Raw genomic sequence first — 20,539 nt, 5'->3', positions numbered from 1 at the left:
GAGATTCGCCAGCGATTGCCTTACCAGGCAGACAATTGTATTGGCCAACTTGTGAACTCCAACAGCAAGCATTGTTTGACTGCCATGACAGTCCCTTGGCCGGTCATTCTGAAATTCCTCATACGGAAGAATTACTTAAGAGACAATTTTGGTGGCCCAGCTTGACAAAAGATGTTCAACAATATGTAGTAGGATGCAAGACTTGTGCACGAGGAAAGTCGGATCGGCAAGCCCCTCACGGGCTGTAATAACCCTTACCCACTCCTCCTCACCCATGGCACACTGTTACCATGGTTCTGATAGTGGATTTGCCCTCCAGTCAGGGATACAGTTCAATAATAATAATGGTGGAAGCTTTCTCTAAGATGGCTCACTTTGTCGCCTTAAAGGGAAACCCAAATGCCAAACAGTTAGCCATGCAGTTCAATCAGCATTTGATTAAGATTAATGGAATCCCTAAGATTCTGATTAATGATCAAGGATCTCAATTCTTGTCCCATTATTGGAAGGCCTTTACTAGAAAGCAGGGCATAGAAATTAGGTATTTCACAAGTTTTCACCCACAAACTGATGGTCAGACAGAGAGAACCAATCAGGAATTAGAAAAATACTTACGGTTGTTTCTGTTAGATCAGGAAGGTGATTGGCCAGATCTCGTTTGGGCAGCTGAATTCGCACACAAAAATGATAAAAATGCTTCCACAGGGTTTTCCCCTTTCTATTTAAATTATGGGCGGCACCTAAACTTTTCTGTGTCATTTCAAGAGGTGATGGTGCCTGCCGTACAAGGTCTAGTTCAACATCTATCAAAAGTTCAAGAATCAGCAACTAGAAATTTGGCTCTAGTGAAAGAACGTTACAGATTAAGTGCGACTAAGAAGAGGAGACCAGGGGCAAATTTGCAGGAGAGAGATATGGTGAGGTTGAGCACTAAGAATCTGAGGCTCAGAGGAAATAGAAAATGTCAGCCCTGTTTTGTAGGTCCATACTCAGTAGATCAGTAAATAAATCCCGTGACTAACAGGCTAAAACTCCCTTCGCAGGTCAAAATACATCCCGTCTTTAATGTGTCTCTGTTAAAAAAGTGTCACCATATTTTATGGAAACGCAACCTCCAAAACCATTGTTGATTGAAGGCAAGGAAGAATATGAGGTTAAAAAGGATTCTAGATTCAAAAATGGTTAGAGAAAAGACATTATTTGATCAATTGGAAAAGCTATGGACTAGAGGAAAGGTCTTGGGAGGAGAGATCTGACGTTCATGCTCATAGATTAATACGAGCCTTTCATCATCAGTATCCTCACAAACCCAAGCCAGGAGGAGTGGCCTTGCAGAGGGTTACTGTCAAGGCTCCGCATCCGACTGCCTGTGGAGCAGGCTGTGTATTGCAGTCGGATCGGGGGACACAGATTGAGCTATGCTTTGTCTGATTTGAACGCGCCCCCTGCAGTGATCAGAGAGATCACTGCAGGCAGGCGTTAAAGACTCAGAAGTTGCCGGTCACAGCCTTTAAAGGCGCGAGGACAGCCGCTCAGCAGTGAAGTGCATTGGCAGCGTTCGAAGCTGCTCACTTCAACAACGGTTTGAGAGAGAAGGAGAGCTCAGGAATTTTCTTAGGTAGTCAGGGTTTAGTGTAGCTCAAGTAAATTTGTAGAATCAGTTTTAGGGTAGCTAGCGTCTCATGTGGGACGATGAGCTAGATAGGATATTAATATATTTATTAAATAGGAGTAGAGTGTAAATATTGGAGAAACTTGTTCATAGCGAATCAGTTACACTCACCTGTTCACCTCAGGGAAGTCTGCATCAAGGAGTAGAATCCAGTCTTTATAACTGCAAGTACCTGAAGAAAAAAAGATACAGTTTTAGTTATAAGAAATATTTGGAGACTGTCTGATAATTTCAATTTGGAGCATGGTCCCGGATACCGCTATAGTTATAAGTTAAAGGTACAAAAAGACTCATTGAAGAGAGGCTAAGCCTTAAAGGTGGTATAAGTGAATGTATTCAATAAGAGAGTAAAATAGTGTAAAAGAATAAGTTAGAGAAGCTTATTAATTTGATGTTATTTAACTGCAGTTCGCATAGAAGTGTTACTCCAGATTAGCAACAGTGGGGGCCTGGCGGTGCAGAAGTGAACTCAGAAGCAAGGCAGTCTCTTCTCTGTCCCCTTTCCCTTCGGGGTTCATGCGAGAGCTTGTAACTAGAAGAGTTGTGTGGAGGTCTGCAGGGGAAAAGAGAACTCGCATCATTCTGCTACTGTGAGTGAACTGAGGACAGTGAGTATACAAGTAGGGCCTTGACAGAAGTGGACGTCAAATACTTCTCAACCCTGTTGTCACAAGGCCTGTCTGAGTGGGCATTAGAAGCTGGAAGACTGCCCTTGAATCAGACAGGCTTCACAGAGAACCAAGGGATCCTATCCAATCTGATGGCTGTGTGTCTGACCACGAAGAGTGTAAGACGCCGCTGCACATGTGCTCTGTGGATTTCAAGGCAGCATTTGACCTCGTACCACGTGACAAATGTAGGGAAAGTCATGGAGCATCCTGCAAAAGCTTTTGAGGGCAAAACGGTTGACCCAAAGGTATCGGGTATCAGAGCGCTTTACATAGCACCAGTTGCGTTACATGAGGACACATTCATTTATAGGTTTTGGCCTGGCCGTAGCACTGCGAAGCAGTGCTCCGCCCAGGCGGAAAACTTTTGTTTACAGTATGGGGGACTTGAATCCGCCCCCTCTTCCATTGGCTATCTCCATAAATGGAGGCTAGCCATTGGAAGACCGAGGCGTCCGTCATCCTGCGAGGCGACTCGTGGGCGTTTCTGAGAATTTCTCATCCAGCCCCTTTTAGGACGTCAGTGCGGCGGTGGGCGAGGTTTATTTTTTTGGTCGTCAACGTTTGTTTGGGTCATTTTGCGGCCGACCGCTGCCGGAGGAAGTCCAGGTGAGTGCCTTTCTTGCCGTTTGCCGTTCCCGCCCCACTCCCGCTGTCCGTGCCTTTTCCGCCCCCCCTCCCGCTGTCCGTGTCCTTCCCGCCCCCCCTCCCGCTGTCTGAGCCTTTCCCGCAGTCCGAGCCTTTCCCGCCCCCCCTCCCGCTGTCCGTGCCTTTCCTATATTGCCCGGAGACTTCAACCCTGCCCCTACCCCCTTGTTCAATCACTACTAGAAACGTGGCAGAAAGAGAAAGCAGTGTGCGGGAAGTACACACATTCTGTATTGACTATCTGGCTGACTCTGTTTTCTAATACCATAGATACCCCCATTCAACTCAGGGGCGCATTTTAATTCATGAGCTGGGCCTCAACCTGCAGTATAAGTCAGAGGATGTGCCCGAGAAACGTTTTGTTCACAGAGATGAAAGGCAGCACATATACCTCATGTGTTTATCTCGTAATTCAAGGGTTCGCCATTGCTCAAGTAGTTGCCATTAACAAAAGGGGAGGTCTCTAGTTTATCGGCTGTTCTCTTGTCCTGTTATTTTTGAGGCTGTGATGGCAGGCTACCAGTGATTTCCCCTCACAAACGCTAGCTTGGATGATTTGAGGTCTCCTCTTCACAAGACATGGCGCTGCTCACATCATCACACTTGCTCGAGGGACGCAGCAGTCTGGGCTAAAGAACATAAACATTCTGTGAGCAGCTCGGATGCGCTTTACAGTAAAGCAGCAGAGTGTGTGCACCGTGATATTGCCTCCTTTGTCAAGCTGCCTAGGTGTCAGACGGTGGTCTACAACTGCCCTGTCTACAGCCCGACAGCCCGACAGCCCCACCACCGACTGAGCAGCCTGGTCTCCGTGCAGATGAGTTTACCTATGCTGGCCAGGGTGGAGGATTTAGCGCTATTGCTACCAGCAATAGTGTAACAAACGCAGCTTCAGCCACAACTGAAGAGATAGGGCTCAGTTTAATCATGTAAAGTGTTTACTGTTAGGGGATAAAAAGCAACCTAAATCACCCTGAGCTACTGTCCTGGCACCCTAAAAAGCCACTTGGCACAGTGTACCAAGCTGTCCTAAAAGAGTTGATCTACACATGCTCAATGCGTGCAACTGGGCCAGATATTCACATTTCCCATTGTGGGTTTGGATTGCCTTTTGAACAGCATTCATTTGTGTCAAAGTGCTGTTTATTTTAGGAGGATTACGGAAGAGGTGTACAGTCGGATGAAGTTGTTTGCTCAAAATCACATAGTTTGGTCCAGAGGGGAACCTGGGATTAGAATTATTCTCTCCTGTTTCAAGGTCAGAAGCATAACCACCAGTTCACATCGCCAAGATCTGGACCGGTTGGCTTGGCGCACAGATCTTTTCTTGACTGTCAGTGGATCTGGTGTCGTTTGCATCCGGAAGGTCCAGGTGGCTAGTTGTTATTTTATGTCCGTCAATGAAGTAATATGGACGATGATGATGTCTGAGGGACTCTGCGGCACTTGGAGATATTCTTCAATATAAATAGTCAGATGAGATTCTGATGGATCCAATAGATGAAGGACGAGTCCTCATAATTTCAGGCGGTCTCTGAGATGTCTACCATGTGATGCGGCAGCCCATGAAGAAGGATGGAGTGGTTCACCATGCAACACTTTCCAGAAACTTCCAGTAGTGTGACTGCTCCAGAGTGTGTGTGTGACTGCTCCAGTGTGTGTGTGTGTATGTGACTGCTCCAGTGTGTGTGTGTGTATGTGACTGCTCCAGAGTGTGTGTGTGTTTGTGTGTGACTGTTCAAGTGTGTGTGTGTGTGTGTGTGTGTGTGTGTGACTGCTCCAGAGTGTGTGTGTGTGTGTGTGACTACTCCAGAGTGTGTGTGTGTGTGTGTGTGTGTGTGTGACTGCTCCAGAGTGTGTGTGTGTGTGTGTGTGTGTATGTGACTGCTCCAGTGTGTGTGTGTATGACTGCTCCAGTGTGTGTGTGTATGACTGCTCCAGTGTATGTGTGTATGACTGCTCCAGAGTGTGTGTGTGTGTGTGTGTGTGACTGCTCCAGTGTGTGTGTGTGTGTGTGTGTGTGTATGTGACTGCTCCAGAGAGTGTGTGTGTGTGTGACTGCTCAAGTGTGTGTGTGTGTGACTGCTCCAGAGTGTGTGTGTGACTGCTCCAGTGTGTGTGTGTGTATGTGACTGCTCCAGTGTGTGTGTGTATGTGACTGCTCCTGTGTGTGTGTGTGTGTGTGTGTGTGTGTGTATGTGACTGCTCCAGTGTGTGTGTGTGTAAGACTGCTCCAGTGTGTGTGTGTGTATGTGACTGCTCCAGAGTGTGTGTATGTGACTGCGCCAGAGTGTGTGTGTGTGACTGCTCCAGAGTGTGTGTGTGTGTGACTGCTCCAGAGTGTGTGTGTGTGACTGCACTGGGTGTGTGTGTGGGGCTCTGGGTGTGTGTGTGTGTGTGGGGCTCTGGGTGTGTGTGTGTGTGTGTGTGGGGCTCTGGGTGTTTGTGTGTGTGGGGCTCTAGGTGTTTGTGTGTGTGGGGCTCTGGGTGTGTGTGTGTGGGGCTCTGGGTGTGTGTGTGTGGCTGGCTCTGGGTGTGTGTGTGTGGCTGGCTCTGGGGGTGTGTGTGTGTGGTAGTAATTGCTGTCTGCTGAGCTCATCCGTAGGGTACAATAGGTCTCACATTTGCGAGAGATTAAGCTAATGGCAATGTAAATGGCGATCCCATTTATTTATCTGTTTTCAAAACCAACACATAAATACAAATTTTGTCATTTACAATGCCAATAGCTCTAACTTTTCCAAAGGCGAAACCGTTGCATTGTAAATGCTTGTTTTGTTAGGCACGGGAAGATTACGTGATTTGCCCTGCATCACAGGATGTTTCGCATCACCGCCGAGACTCGAACCCGGTTCCCCAGATTCAAGGTAGACCGCCCTAGCCATTGGGCCAACTCCTCTCACCTTGTGTGGGCAGTCCATGTTGGTGCCGTCATGTGTCTCTGACAGGTACATACCTAGTCTTGACTTGGAATTCCCGCTGCAGTGTAGGAACAGAGCTGTGAACTTTATGGGTATGAGAGATGTGCCATAATGGGCAGAGCTGCCAACTTTGGAACTGGGGGAATCAGGCTTAAGTCCCAGCCTCGGCTCAACATCATGTGATTCTAGGCAAATCTCTGTGCCTAAAAAATGTGGCATGTTATCTGGCGCTCATGTAGAGTTATATAAATCTGCAAAAAAATAAAGGTTTGCAGAAATATAGGAAGATGGTGAAGGAGAATTATGGGTCTGTGAGTCCCCTCAAGCACAGGACATACAACACTTCTCAATATGCTGCCTCCGCTTCTGTTCTGTGTATGTTTATTGACATTCCAATACTGCTGACACACGTGCTTTGGGCAGCCAATAAAGTTAATGTAAACAATGGAGTGTAAGTTGGGGAAGCCCTCAGGATGCCTTACCACAGGGTTTGGGTGGGCAGGCGGCACTGCCACTGTCGGCTGTGTGTGCTCATTTTGGTGATTTTCTGCTGTCCCGCTGCCACTTGTGGAGTTGGACAGACAGCAGTAAATATTAGACTGAATACAGTCTTCTCACCCTCGTCCCAGACTCTCACATGCACAAGTGGGCCTGTTATTGCTTGTTGAGGAGGGAGAGTGCACGTATCTGTACTCGCAAGAGCTGTGCTTGTGTAACAAGGCCTACGTACTCCAATGGCAGAACCCAATTCGCAACAGCAGCTGATGAAACCAGACCTTATGCATTTACTAGAGCTCAGTGGTTTCCATGCGTCTGTCTGGGGTGAAAGGGGTCCAGGACCGGTGTCAAGGCTCCCCGGCTGGGGGCTCCCTGGGAGCGCGGGTGCACATCACAGGAGGAGCTCGGGTTGCGCGTGCTGCAGACAGCACACGTGCTACAGGAGACACTGCATGCACAGTAGCAATGCATGGGAGACTTTGTACTCAATGATGGGAAGTGAATTACTTGCACTCCTAGTCAGGGAGGCAAGGGAAGGGCCCGCGCTAATAAAAAGAAGGGCGTGTGGCAGCCATGCTGAAACTAGCTCAGCACTTGCCGGGACAATTGCTGCTGCTGTGCAACCACATGAAAGCTTGTTGTGTTTGCAGGCGATCCATAGACATTGAAGAAGGACAAGAGAAACAAGCTGGGTAGGCCATGTTGGCCGAGAACAACATTGGCGGCCATCCTAAAAGAGAAACATTAGTAAGGAAATTACTATACTAGAAACAAGGTTTACAAATCTTTGCTGTTTATTTTAGCTGCTTAACCGCGGCGGCTATTCCGCCGCCTCTTCAGCTCCAGACGTCACCTTAGCCATCCGGGACGGGTACAAGATCATCCGTAAAGACGGCACAAAACAAAAAGGAGGAGGCATCGCCATCGTCCATAAGAACACCATCCGTGTCTCAACCAGCTCAGACGACAACCTCACTATCGCCGAACATCTTCACTTCCAGATCCACACCGACCCCAAGACCACACTTAGAGGCACCCTCCTCTACAGGCCACCAGGACCCCGCACACAATTCAGTGAAGACATCACTGACTTCATCAGCCCACACGCCCTCCACTCAGAGGACTACATCCTACTGGGAGACCTCAATTTCCACCTGGAAAATAGCAACGACAGCAACACCACCACCCTTCTAGACAACCTTGCTAACCTCGGACTCAAACAACTTGTAAACACCCCCACCCACTACGCAGGACACACTCTCGACCCTATCTTCACCTCCAGCAAGCAGATCTCCTTTAATCACACCACAGCTCTCCCTTGGACGGACCACAGCTACGTCCACTTCGAAAACATAAAAACCACAATCCACAACCACCCTCAACCAACACTGCGAAGAAACTGGAACAAAATCACCATCGACCAGATCTCCACATCGCTTCTTCAAAATCCCCCTGCCTATTCATCGAACCCTAACCAAGCAGCCATCAACCTCACACAATGGCTAACCCACAGCGCCGACAACCTAGCACCCTTGAAAAAACGTCAAATCAAACTAGGCAGCAAAAACGCCCCCTGGTTCAACGATGACCTTAAGAAATCAAAGAAACTCTGTCGTTCCCTTGAGAAAGCCTGGAAAAAAGAGCCAAACATTAGGACCAGAGACACCTTCAAAAACGCCACCCGAAAACACCACCAACTCATCCGAGCAGCCAAGAAATCCGCATTCAAAGACCGACTAGACAACAACGCTCACAACAGCAAGGAACTATTCAACATCGTCAAAGAGTTTACCAACCCCACTGCCAACTCCAACAACATCACTCCCTCTCAAACACTTTGCCACTCCCTAGCTTCATTCTTCCACAACAAAATCGCCGACATCCACAACAGCTTCGACAATCATCCCGGGGACCAACCCACCCATCCTACCTCCGAAACTAAACCCCCCCAGAACATCCTTTATGACTGGAACCCAATCTCCACTGAGGACACCATTCGCCTGATGAACTCCATCCACTCAGGATCCCCCACAGACCCATGCCCCCACCACATCTTCAATAAAGCTGACTCCATCATCGCACCCCACCTCCGAGACGTCATCAACTGCTCCCTCAACTCCGCCACATTCCCGGAAAGCTGGAAACACGCTGAGCTCAGCGCCCTTCTGAAAAAAACCACAGTAGACCCCACCGAACTCAAAAACTACCGCCCCATCTCGCTCCTACCATTCCCGGCCAAAGTCATTGAGAAAGCCGTCAACAACCAGCTCGCCGCCTTCCTCGAATCCAATAAATCCCTCGACTCCTCACAATCCGGCTTCCGAGCAAAACATAGCACCGAAACCGCCCTCATCGCAGCAACTGACGACATTCGAACACTACTGGACAACGGAGACACAGTCGCCCTCATCCTCCTTGACCTGTCTGCAGCCTTCGACACAGTTTGTCATAGCACCCTTATACAACGTCTCAACAACATCGGAATTCAAGGAAAAGCACTAGACTGGATCACTTTGTTCCTCACCGGAAGAACTCAGAGTCCGCCTCCCACCGTTTAAGTCAGAGGCCACCGAAGTAATCTGCGGCGTGCCACAAGGATCATCACTCAGCCCCGCACTCTTCAACGTATACATGAGCCCCCTCGCGGCCATCGCACGCCATCACAACCTTAACATCATCTCCTACGCCGATGACACTAAACTGATCCTTTCACTCACCAAAGACCCAAACACCGCCAAAACTAACCTACATGAAGGGATGCAAGACGTAGCCGAATGGATGAAGCACAGCCGGCTAAAATTGAACTCGGACAAGACAGAAGTCCTCATCTTAGGAACTTCCCCTTCCGCCTGGGACGACTCTTGGTGGCCAGCGGCCCTAGGAAAAGCACCCATCCCAACGGACCATGCACGAAACCTGGGCGTCATCCTGGACTCCTCACTCTCGATGACCAGACAAGTCAACGCAGTTTCTTCATCATGCTTCAACATTCTGCGCATGCTCAAAAAAACATTTCGCTGGATCCCCATCGATACTAGAAAAACGGTAACCCACGCACTGGTTACAAGCCGCCTGGACTACGGAAACACCTTATACGCCGGTACCACCGCAAAACTTCAGAAAAAACTCCAACGCATCCAAAACGCTTCAGCCAGACTCATACTAGACATACCGCGCAAAGACTACATCTCCGGTCACCTGAAAGACCTCCACTGGCTTCCCGTTAATAAAAGGATAACGTTCCGCCTCCTCACCCATACACACAAAACCCTCTACGAACTTGGACCCGAATGCCTCAACACGCGACTATCCTTCTACACTCCCCCCGCCAGCTTCGTTCTTCCAACCAAGCCCTCGCTGCTGTTCCACGCATCAACAAAACCACCATGGGGGGAAGATCCTTCTCCTACCTAGCAGCTAAGACTTGGAACTCCATCCCCATTCACCTCCGTCTCACTCAAAACCACCTAGCCTTCAGAAAACAGCTTAAAACATGGATATTCGACAGGTAATCCTCCACCCTCCCTCAAGCGCCTTGAGACCCTCTGGGTATGTAGTGCGCTATATAAATTTCCTGATTTGATTTAGTGTAGTGGGCGGGGCCGAGACGGCCAACGGATGTGCCCAGCACTACGGAGGTAGTGGGCGCGACCACCGTTGGCCATCAGAAGCAGCGACAGGTTTAGAAAGCGCAAGACTTTGTTGCCTCGATCTACAAACTGTGTATTCAGAAAAACATTAACCTCCTAAATGAGTAGCCTGCTACCATAAACGGCTAAGAATGGAATATACTGGTGAGAACAACAAAGCAGCATGAAAGCAAAGGGTATAAACAAGCGGGCAGTGTAGGAAATAAGAAAGGACCATGGCATGGAAATCCACCACCAGGCTGAACAAGAGAGAAATGGAGTGGCTGCAATGAATCATGCTCAATAAACAATGAGGTGGCCCTGTGTCACTTAGAACCTGGATATAGTCTTGCAAAAAGTACAATGGTTCTGTCGGGTGTAACCAAAATATTTCTTATAAATACAATTCAAATTAGAACAAGTTATTTTATGCACAGGTTAAATGTGAAAACATTTTCTGGAACACACAATAAAAGCACAGAATCAGTGTTTCAAGGTAGTGGGATATTTTATATAAATTGCATCATTTATATATACCCACATATAATACACTTCATATGCACGGCTGCCACAAGGTGAAAGTCAAGGAGAGTTGTGATCAAGTGACATACTGTGCTCAGTGACATGTCTGGATGCGTGATATGTACAAGGTGATTAAGATATCTACAAGTAGTGGAAGAGGCCAGGGTAAACAAAAATACTAAAACTAAAATTACTAAACAAGCATTGGCATAGCCAATAGGCCTCGCCTTTGGGACCGTATAAGTGTTTAGCCATGCAACAGTAGATGTAGTTGCACCAAGGATATTGTGCTGAATAACAAAACACTTATAAGGCCCCCAAGGCGATACCTATTGGCTATGCCAATGCTTGTTCTCTGACTACTCTCTCACTCTAGAACATTCCAATAGAAAAGCACAAGCAATAACTCAAAATGACATGGACTCATTGGAAGAAATGCCAATCCAATGCATCATTAAAGCCGAGGCTTGACGAATGTTACATCAAAAAGGATTTCAAGAATATGATCCCTCTGGATTTTACCTCCCCTAAATGTAGAAGTGAGTAGCTGAAAAGAACTCAATATCACCAAAGATGTGGCTTAGCTGTGGACCCACCTAAGAAAAAGCTTTAAGAGTTTGTATTATACACATCCTCATTGGTGTTGTAAACCTAAGTAGCTGAATAACGGAGGATCCCAATCAAAAGCATTTTTGGTGGACGATTTGATGGACTGCTATAAAAAGCTGTATCAGATGTTCTAAATACAAAAAGGGGAATGAGCACACAACACATGAAGGACTGTCAGATTGTCCTAGTACCAGTAAGGCTTTGTAATGCTATCTTTCTGGATTTCATGCAGATATTTGGTTTGTCAAAGGGTACACCACTATCTTAGTGATTGTAGAATACCTAATAAATTATTGTGTTGTCAGGGTAATCTCAACTGACCTACTGCTAGCCAAACTCTTTTTGAGCAATGTGTCTCTTTCAAGACTTTCAGAAGGATGTACCGGATTTTCTTTAAAAAATGTTGAAGGATCTAATGCATTTGAGTGTTTTCCAATAGATTGGCATAGCAGCTGTAATGGTAGTGTTGTCAAACAGAATCTATTTCTAGAGTAAATTATACATCGTGATAAGGACATTCCTTTGGTGGGTTAAGGGATTAGGTACAGCCCCTTGTCAGAAGGGAATAGGATTCAGGAGGGGATCCCAACAACCCCTTCTGGAGCCATAGGGACTGTATGCATTCAGAGTAACAACACGTCTAGAGAGCAGGTCTGACTGAGAAGGGGGACCCAGAGGGAGAGAATGAACTGTACTATCCAACATGAAGAAGGAAATAATTTTTTGCAGGTCATGAGGAGATTCAACATCTGATTGGCTGGGGTGTGCGATATGAAGATTGAATGCGAGTGGTTGCGGTGTGCTACTAGTGTGTTGAGGCCTGAGGTTCAAGGAAGCCTATAGGTGACTTGTCAGTGACTAGCGATGCAAGAACAAAGTGCGAGTCAGTCTGTTCTCGGAAGTCTGTGATGAGATGCAAAAGAGGGCTGCACTATTTCAAGAAGAATGTAGGGTGGCAGCTCAAAGCTTATTGCAGTTGAGGAATCATGCCTTATTACAGATGAACAGTATTGTCACTATTAAACTATATAAAGAAAACAATATGCAGAGATTGCAAGCTTATAAGGATTGCATGTCATATAATATGGATTACTAGTTATTTAGCCTACGAAACAAACAAAATCATATCTTCTCTGGGTGCCAATAACAACAGTCCTCATTTTATCACCTTTAACCGAATTAGAGCAAGAGAAGAGTGAACCAGACAAGACTCAAACTTGTGACCTTCAGACATATCTGTGCATTGGCTGCCCTGGTCGACTGAGGTACTTCACTTACTACACACCGCTATGTCCTTGCATCAAAGTTTGGTGAAACACAACACATGAGTGATACACTCAATCGCTTTAGAACATAGCTAAAGCAACATGCATCTCAGCAATCCAGAAAAGTCCATATTCTAACCGTATGTGTGATCTTAGACACCGAGTGATCAGTATGTGGGTGCTGATGTTTTGTCTTAACTTCTTTACAGTGTGGGACTTTCCCCAAAATAGGAATGAGTAGATTTTGGTTCCTTAGTTTGTGTATGCAAAGGGCACCTAGGACCTGCAAAACATGTTATAAGTAATGTCAGTCTCTTCAGGAAAGCAGAATAGACACTTATCAGTGCCAGTCTCCTTGATCTTAACGATGTCGCCACTGTGTTGTAATTACAGCAGCTTAGTCTAGTGAGGCCACCCAAAGTATACCCTGGGTGGTTTCAAAGTATTGGCCACCCTAGGCTGGGTATGTTTTTTGCACTATAACACACCACGTAGGTGGCCTTAAGAAATACATTGCAAGTCTTCCTGAGATTACACGACTGTGTAAAGAACTCATCAGCCTTGTTCCTTAATATGGTCACCACTTTTTGGAACCAGCCTTATCCTTAGAAATATATAGTAGGGTATACCTTCTGCCATATATAATGGTTTCTCCAGGAATGAGCACAAAACAAGCACTAAAGAACTTACAGAGGACGATTACTCTGACGTAAACAAAAGTGTTATCCCACCTGGAGCAGAATAGGTGTCAATTTTAGAAATGGCAATCTGAACAGATGTGCCCAAACCATAAGTGTATAGGTTAAAAGTTGACAGGTGCCATGTCAAGTTTGGTCACTGCTGTGCCACAAGTATGGTCTAAATACAGGTTAAATTAACAAATGGTGTTTCCAAAGCAGTGTTAATCCACCTCGATATGGAAACTCCACACTCACTGCCCCCTCCTTTGAGGTGAAATCATTTCCACTTTCCTCTGTGGTTACCACCTTGTCAATATTGTAATGACAAGCTGCCATTGTTACCTAAAATCTGGTACGCGGGGGATATCAGTAAAGGCACGTGTTGCCCCTTTGAAACAAACACTTGAAACCGCAAATACGAATAGAAAAACTAGTATGTTGGAACGGTCTGTACTACAGCAAAAAGAGCAGCACTTACTGAACATTAATAGTGGATGAATGACACAGGTTGTTCAGTAAAGCTCAAAGAAAATATCACAATATGTTACAGAGGCAGGAAAGACTGACTTGTATGCTTAGTGACCAGGTAACCCCATGCCAGCGAGCACACAATGCCCCACTCCGGTGCATTGGAAAAAAAAAATGTTTTCGGGTGTGCTTGCTCAACTGGATCAACACAACTGAAAAATGCGTTTAACTTTTTTTTATTTTATGCGTTTTTCTATAGCGCGGACTTTACCCGAAGGTGTCAGAGCGCTTCACAATAGGAACAGTAATGATACATGAGGAGAAAATTACAAGTGAACAAATTACACAAAAGCAAACGATAAGTTACATGAAGCAAAAGTGACAATTGTGAGCAAACAAAATACAAGACGTAGCACACGGTGCATTACAGGAGGAAAAAGTGACATGTGTGCAAGTTACAAAAGCGTACAAAGTACAAATAGAGGTAATATACTTGTTGTATCCTCGTGCTGTCTGCTGAGCTCGCCTCGCCGCATGCTCTGGAATGTGGAATCCTGTGCCTAGGCATTCCGGTGATTCCAGTGCAGCGGTTGGCGTGGGCTCTACATGTATCGGTCTCGCTTCTCTAATAAATCCATATTTATCACCAAAAAGAGAACTGTCAGTTTCCCTCCTTCTTGGATACTTCACTGGCGACTTGGTGTGAACGAACCTACGCGATTCCTGAGCCTGCAGCCCCGGTATCCCCGGACCAAGATTACCGTTGCGTACATGAAATGCTGAATTCTCTCTTCTGTGCCTGCCGAGCCTTCATTATCGAGTTGTTGCCACGTTGGTGAAAATCCCACTTTCTTCACATCAAGCGGTGAGATTATTTTCATTTTAATACTTTTTCTCTGCACTTTCATCTGCGCGAGTTGATGCGTGCGCTCCAACACGCGCCTGAAAATCTCAGCGCGAGCCAACGCTCAACATTCTCTGCATTCCAGCCTGGCAGCGTCAGCACAAGCAAGTGCAAACATCGCCTATTCTAGTTGCTATTGTGACATCACAAAGCTTTTCATCAAGGCAGGCAGCGTCAGCACAAGCAAGAACATTCAGCATCTGTTCGATCTGCTTTTGTGACATCACAAAGCTTTCTTCAAGGAAATTCTTGCATTCTTCTTCAAGGAATAATTCCTCTAAAGAATTTTTACTACTGTCTATGACATCACAATACCTAAGTAAGACTTTTTCTATAGTCTGGTAAAGTTACATTCATCAACTTTTCCATTCATTCTTCTGCATCTCAATGGAAAGTTTTAATGCGCCTCCGCCATTTTTGGCCAGTCCCGGAGAACCTCCTTTGGAGTGGAAACAATGGCGTGAAGGGTTTGAAGCCTATCTCGAAGCCATTGGTGGTGAGAACTACACGGACAAACGCAAACTTGCAATCCTAAAACATTCACTAGGCGCAGAAGGAAGACAAATTCTTTCACATTTGCCTCCAATGACATTAGATAATTCATCTGAAGAAGAAGTTGATGTCTATGAAAATGCAATTATGCAACTCGACAAACAGTTCATAAAAAAGGTCAATGAAGTGGTGGCACGTCACAAGTTCCTTAGCAGAAAACAACTTCCCGTTGAACCAATTGATTCTTTTATCAAAGATTTAAGAATCCTGGCCGCAAAGTGCAACTACCAACAATTCCAAGATCAAATGCTAAGGGACCAACTTGTGCATAATGTCTCTGATGTGAAACTTCAAGAAAAATTACTAGACGCAAAAGACTTATCTCTTTCAAAAGCACTCGACATCGCACACCGATTTGAAGATATGAAGCTAGGTATCAAAGAGTTGTCCGACAAAAAACCGAAAGAATCCTCTTCCGAAAATCCTAGTATATCGGTGGTCCAAAACGTCAAGAAGAACCCATCCACTTTTACTTCCAACAAACCTTCGATGGCCTCTACTTCTCATCAAAGTTTTAGAAAGGATGTCGTTTGTTTCAAATGTGGCTTTCCTGGCCATGTAGCAACAGATAAGAGGTGTCCCGCTATAGGACAATTTTGCAACTATTGTAAGTCTAGGGGTCATTTCTCCAGGATGTGTAAGAGTCGCAACAGATCGAAGTACTCTAATCCTGACCCGAGACGCCCCAGATTCTCTGAAGTTCAACCTGTGGACATCGATGACGATGAGTACGACGACATCTGCAACGTCTATGAAGTTGGAGAAGATAAAAAAGACTCACCCTTTTGTATGCTTCAAATTGGGTCCAAATCTATAAAAGTCATGGCAGACTCTGGTGCTAAATACACTCTAATTGGTGATGACGTATTGCTAAAAGAATTCCCAGATGTCATATCGTTATTTCCCTCTGACATAAAATTAAGGGGGTATGGGAAAAAACCCATTGATGTATTTGGATACTTTCCTTCCACTTTGTCATTTAAGGGCAAGTCAATTCATGCTAAAGTTTATGTTGCTAAGGATGGATCATGCTTACTGGGTTGGCCACAACAGAGAGAATTGATGATGAAGCTTGATCCCAATCACCCCGATCAAGTTTTAGGTTACTCTGACTTCATCAATTCTGTTGAGGTATCTCGTGACAACAAATGGGAAACCACTTTTCCACAAGTTTTCTCCCCTACTTTGGGTCTACTCAAAAATTTTAAGCACAAAATTATTCTCAAACATAACGCTGTTCCCAAAGTACATAAAGTACGCAACATACCCTTAGCCTTACGTGGATCTGTAAAAAAAGAACTTCAGAGGTTATGCGACTTAGATGTAATCGAGGAAATTGAATCCTCCGAATGGCTCTCGCCAGTGGTCGTAGCCCACAAACCCAACGGGAAAATTCGTTTATGTGTGGATATGCGCGATTTAAATTCAAATGTATGGGTGGATAGACATCCTTTACCCAATATAGGTGAAATGTTCGCTAAGCTCAAAGATGCATCTATCTTCACCACATTGGATTTATCTAACGCATATCACCAGATAGCACTTCACGATGATAGCAAGCATCTGACTTCGTTTATAACCACTGAAGGTGCATACAGATATAAAAGGATGCCTTTTGGGTTAGTGTCCGCGTCCTCAGTGTTTCAACGTGTAATGCACAATATGTTTAAGAATGTGTCCAACGTGTTATATTTTCAGGACGACATCTTAGTTTTTGGCAAGGATGAATGTGAACATTCTGAAATTTTGTTTAAAGTCTTGTCTATTCTACAAGACAACGGTCTCACTCTTACCAAAGAAAAATGCAAATTTGGGAAAAGTTCAGTAGATTATTTAGGACATTCCATCAGCAAACAAGGCATCTCTCCCAAATTAAGCTTAGTTAGGGCTATTGAAAACGCACCTGAACCGGGCAACAAGGATCAACTTAGATCCTTTCTCGGTTTAGCCGAATACTATGCCAAGTTTATCCCCTCCTTTTCTGATAAAACCTCTCACTTACGTAATTTGATGAAAAATCATCAAGAGTTTGTTTGGGATGATAACTGCAAATGTCAATTTAATTTCATCAAACAATGCATAATTTCTGCTCCTGCTTTGTCCCCATTTGACACTAATTGTAAATCATTCATCGTCACTGATGCAAGCAATATCGGCATTGGTGCTGTTCTGATGCAAAGGCAACACAGTGGTTTTGTCACTGTTGCTTTTGCATCAAGACCATTACGTGGTGCTGAAACAAAATATTCTACTCTTGAAAAAGAAACATTGGCTTGTTGGTGGGGAATTGAATACTTTCGCAGGTATGTATATGGTACAGATTTTGTTGTACGATCGGACCATCGTCCCCTTGTTGACCTGTTTACGACCAAAGGGTGTGGTAAAGCCACCTCTAGAATCGCAAGATGGCAGTACAAGCTGCAAGATTTTCACTTTTCCGTTGAGTACATCCCCGGTGCAAAGAATGTCCTTGCTGACTTCCTTTCCAGGCTTCCCGTGGAAGACGACAATCATGTTGCTCCCGATAATGACCCTGACAAAGTGGTGTCAATTTGCGAAGTGTCCAATGGTTGTATTCGTGAAGACGATTGGGTTTTGGCTTGCAAAAGTGACCGTGATTATCAAGATGTTGTATCTTATGTCAAAAATGGTTGGCCTCCCAAGAACAGTCTACCTTCTAGTGTTTTGCCTTATTTTCAAGTAGCTCAAGAGCTCTCCGTCCAGGGAGAAACTCTCTTGAGAGGTTTACTGTTGGTGGTTCCGGATAGTTTAAGGAACACCGTATTAGACATGACTCATGAGGGCCACCCAGGCATGTCCAGCATGAAGAAAAGAATAAGAAGTGAATTTTGGTGGCCTGGTGTCGATAAGTTTATCGAGGAAAAAGTAAGGTTCTGTGTTGAATGTTGTGTGAGTGATAAATCCCAAAAGCCTGTTAAATACCACCATGATTCTATCTCAAGACCATCTAAACCATGGGAGTGTGTTTCTGTAGATATTGCCGGCCCCATGTCCTTTGGTCAGGGTCCCATGTACGCCATTGTTTTGATAGACCAGTTCTCTAGTTGGCCTGAGGTGAAATTTGTTCCACATGTATCTTCCAGAGTGGTTATCGACTTTCTCAATTCAATTTTTGAAAAAGAAGGCTTTCCTTCTTCCATCCTTTCTGATAACGGCACACAGTTCACCTCCTCCGAGATGAAATCTTTTTGTTGCAATCATGGCATCCTACACAAGCACTCTTCTGTTTACTATCCTCAAGGGAACGGATTGGTCGAAAGATGGATTAGGGTGCTCAAGGAGGGTCTACAACTTGCTGTGTGCAACGGTGAGAATTGTCTCGAGGCTGTTAAAAAACTTTTATGGAGTTATCGGAATACTCCTAAGGCTAATGGTGAACTGTCTCCCTTTGAAATAATGCGGGGGAGGAAAGGTGTATGTAATTTAAGCCAACCCTGGATGCGAAACCTTGTAGATGGTAAACGTTCTACTTGTCGTTCCCCTGCGGTGTCTTCCAATTCCAGTAATCCATGTAAGGTTGGTGACTGGGTGCGTGTGAGAAAGTCTGGTTTTCTTAGATCTGGTGTATCTCGCTTTTCTGACCCATTGTTAGTCGTAAGAGTAGGCAGGCAGGTTGTAGAGCTGTCAGATGGGAATGTTTGGAGTCTCTCTAAAGTTGTCAGAGTTCCACCTTTTCTTAGCTGTTCTTTTGCCCCCAACCGTACTGGGACCTCTCCCTCTAGTTCCAATTCTCGCCACCCTCCTGTTTTCCCTCGTTCATCTCAGTCCAATCCCGTCCAATCTCCTCATTCAAGTTTTTCCCGTCTGAGGAAACCTCCTGTGTGGCATAAAGATTACATTGTTGGTGAATAACCCTTTCTTCCCAGTTTGTTCTCAATGAATAACCTTTTCTTTCCAATTTATTCTCAATGTGATGTGACTGTATTAATTGCTCTGCTTGTATGTATTAACTGTTAAGATCAATGCTTTTCTTTTCTGGTGAGGAGGATGTGTTGTATCCTCGTGCTGTCTGCTGAGCTCGCCTCGCCGCATGCTCTGGAATGTGGAATCCTGTGCCTAGGCATTCCGGTGATTCCAGTGCAGCGGTTGGCGTGGGCTCTACATGTATCGATCTCGCTTCTCTAATAAATCCATATTTATCACCAAAAAGAGAACTGTCAGTTTCCCTCCTTCTTGGATACTTCAATACTGCAATAAATGGAGGACACTCAAACACAAGAACAAACGTTAGGTAGGCAATGGTGGCACTTGAGCAGGTATCGAAAGCAAACAAAATGTAAGCGGTAGCAAACAGTGTGTTACAAGAGAAAAGTGTCGTGTGCAGGTTACAAAAGAGCACCAGACACAGGTAGAGGGATAATGCTGCAATAAATGGAGGATAAGCCCCTGCCTCAAGCACTGCGTCCTCACACAGCAGCTGCCCTTCCATACTTTGAACCCCTGCCTCAAGCACTGCAGATGCCGCGCAGTCACTGCCCTCCTTGAAGGCTGCCCTTCCATGCTTTGAACCCCTGCCTCAAGCACTGCAGATGCCGCGCAGTCACTGCCCTCCTTGAAGGCTGCCCTGCCATGCTTTGAACCCCTGCCTCAAGCACTGCAGATGCCGCGCAGTCACTGCCCTCCTTGAAGGCTGCCCTGCCATGCTTTGAACCCCTGCCTCAAGCACTGTAGATGCCTTGCAGTCACTGCCCTCCTTGAAGGCTGCCCTTCCATGCTTTGAACCCCTGCCTCAAGCACTGCAGATGCCGCGCAGTCACTGCCCTCCTTGAAGGCTGCCCTGCCATGCTTTGAACCCCTGCCTCAAGCACTGCAGATGCCGCGCAGTCACTGCCCTCCTTGAAGGCTGCCCTGCCATGCTTTGAACCCCCCCCGCCATTATATATTTCGCAGTAGAGAGGCCTACTCCACGTGCCAGCGCTCCCTGTCTCCGATTGGCTGTCTTCGGCCGGAAGGGAGTGATTCTCTTCCGACTTTTGAAAAGAGCTGCCTGGTAGCGCTTACCTTGAAGTCCGGAAGCTCCACTCCCTCCTCACAATGACTGCCGCCGCTTCCAGGCCGTGGCTGATGTCGTCCAGTCCCACGGTCGGAACACCATTGGCGTCAAGGCCCCACTGTACCCGGAATCTACCGCCTGGCTTTGTTTACATCCAAAGCCGTTGGTCTGCCTCCTATGTTGATTGGTGCAGTTACACGCACAGGATGACAAACCATTGGTCGCAGAATATGCCACTTGCCCGGCAGGAAGGACGTTCATAGCAGCGATTGGTTAGAGCCAGTGTACGTCATTGCAGTGGGCGAAGATTAACGCACGACGGCACCTCATTGGCTCCTGTTTTAAATATGGCTGCGTCTTCGCTTCCGCGTTCCAATAGGATGGGATTTGTAGTTTTGCGTTTCAATGCTGTGCTCCTCTCTTTGGAAATCCCAGACACGTGACCTAACAAGCAGAAGCTAATGATGTGGAAGTCGACAATAGCTGCCA

At 45.9% G+C, this 20,539-nt stretch overlaps 1 protein-coding gene across 3 annotated transcripts in view; it reads right to left on the bottom strand.

Annotated features, from left to right (window-relative positions):
- LOC147736850 (uncharacterized) overlaps positions 1-20,311 on the bottom strand; it is an 86,750-nt gene extending 66,439 nt beyond the window's left edge. For all 3 annotated transcript variants that reach the window (XM_086953529.1, XM_086953528.1, XM_086953530.1), the window contains exons 1-2: positions 20,059-20,311; positions 1,784-1,844 (exon numbers count right to left, since the gene is read on the bottom strand). The gene's annotated coding sequence lies outside the window, so the exon portion shown is untranslated. The remainder of the gene's footprint in view (positions 1-1,783; positions 1,845-20,058) is intronic.
- Between the last annotated feature and the right edge of the window lie 228 nt (positions 20,312-20,539).

This window comes from Lissotriton vulgaris, chromosome 1_2 (genome assembly GCF_964263255.1).
Source record: "Lissotriton vulgaris chromosome 1_2, aLisVul1.2, whole genome shotgun sequence".
Classification (NCBI taxonomy): domain Eukaryota; kingdom Metazoa; phylum Chordata; class Amphibia; order Caudata; family Salamandridae; genus Lissotriton; species Lissotriton vulgaris.
The sequence above is the reverse complement of the archived record's forward strand: the minus strand, read 5'-3'. Positions and strand labels throughout refer to the sequence as shown.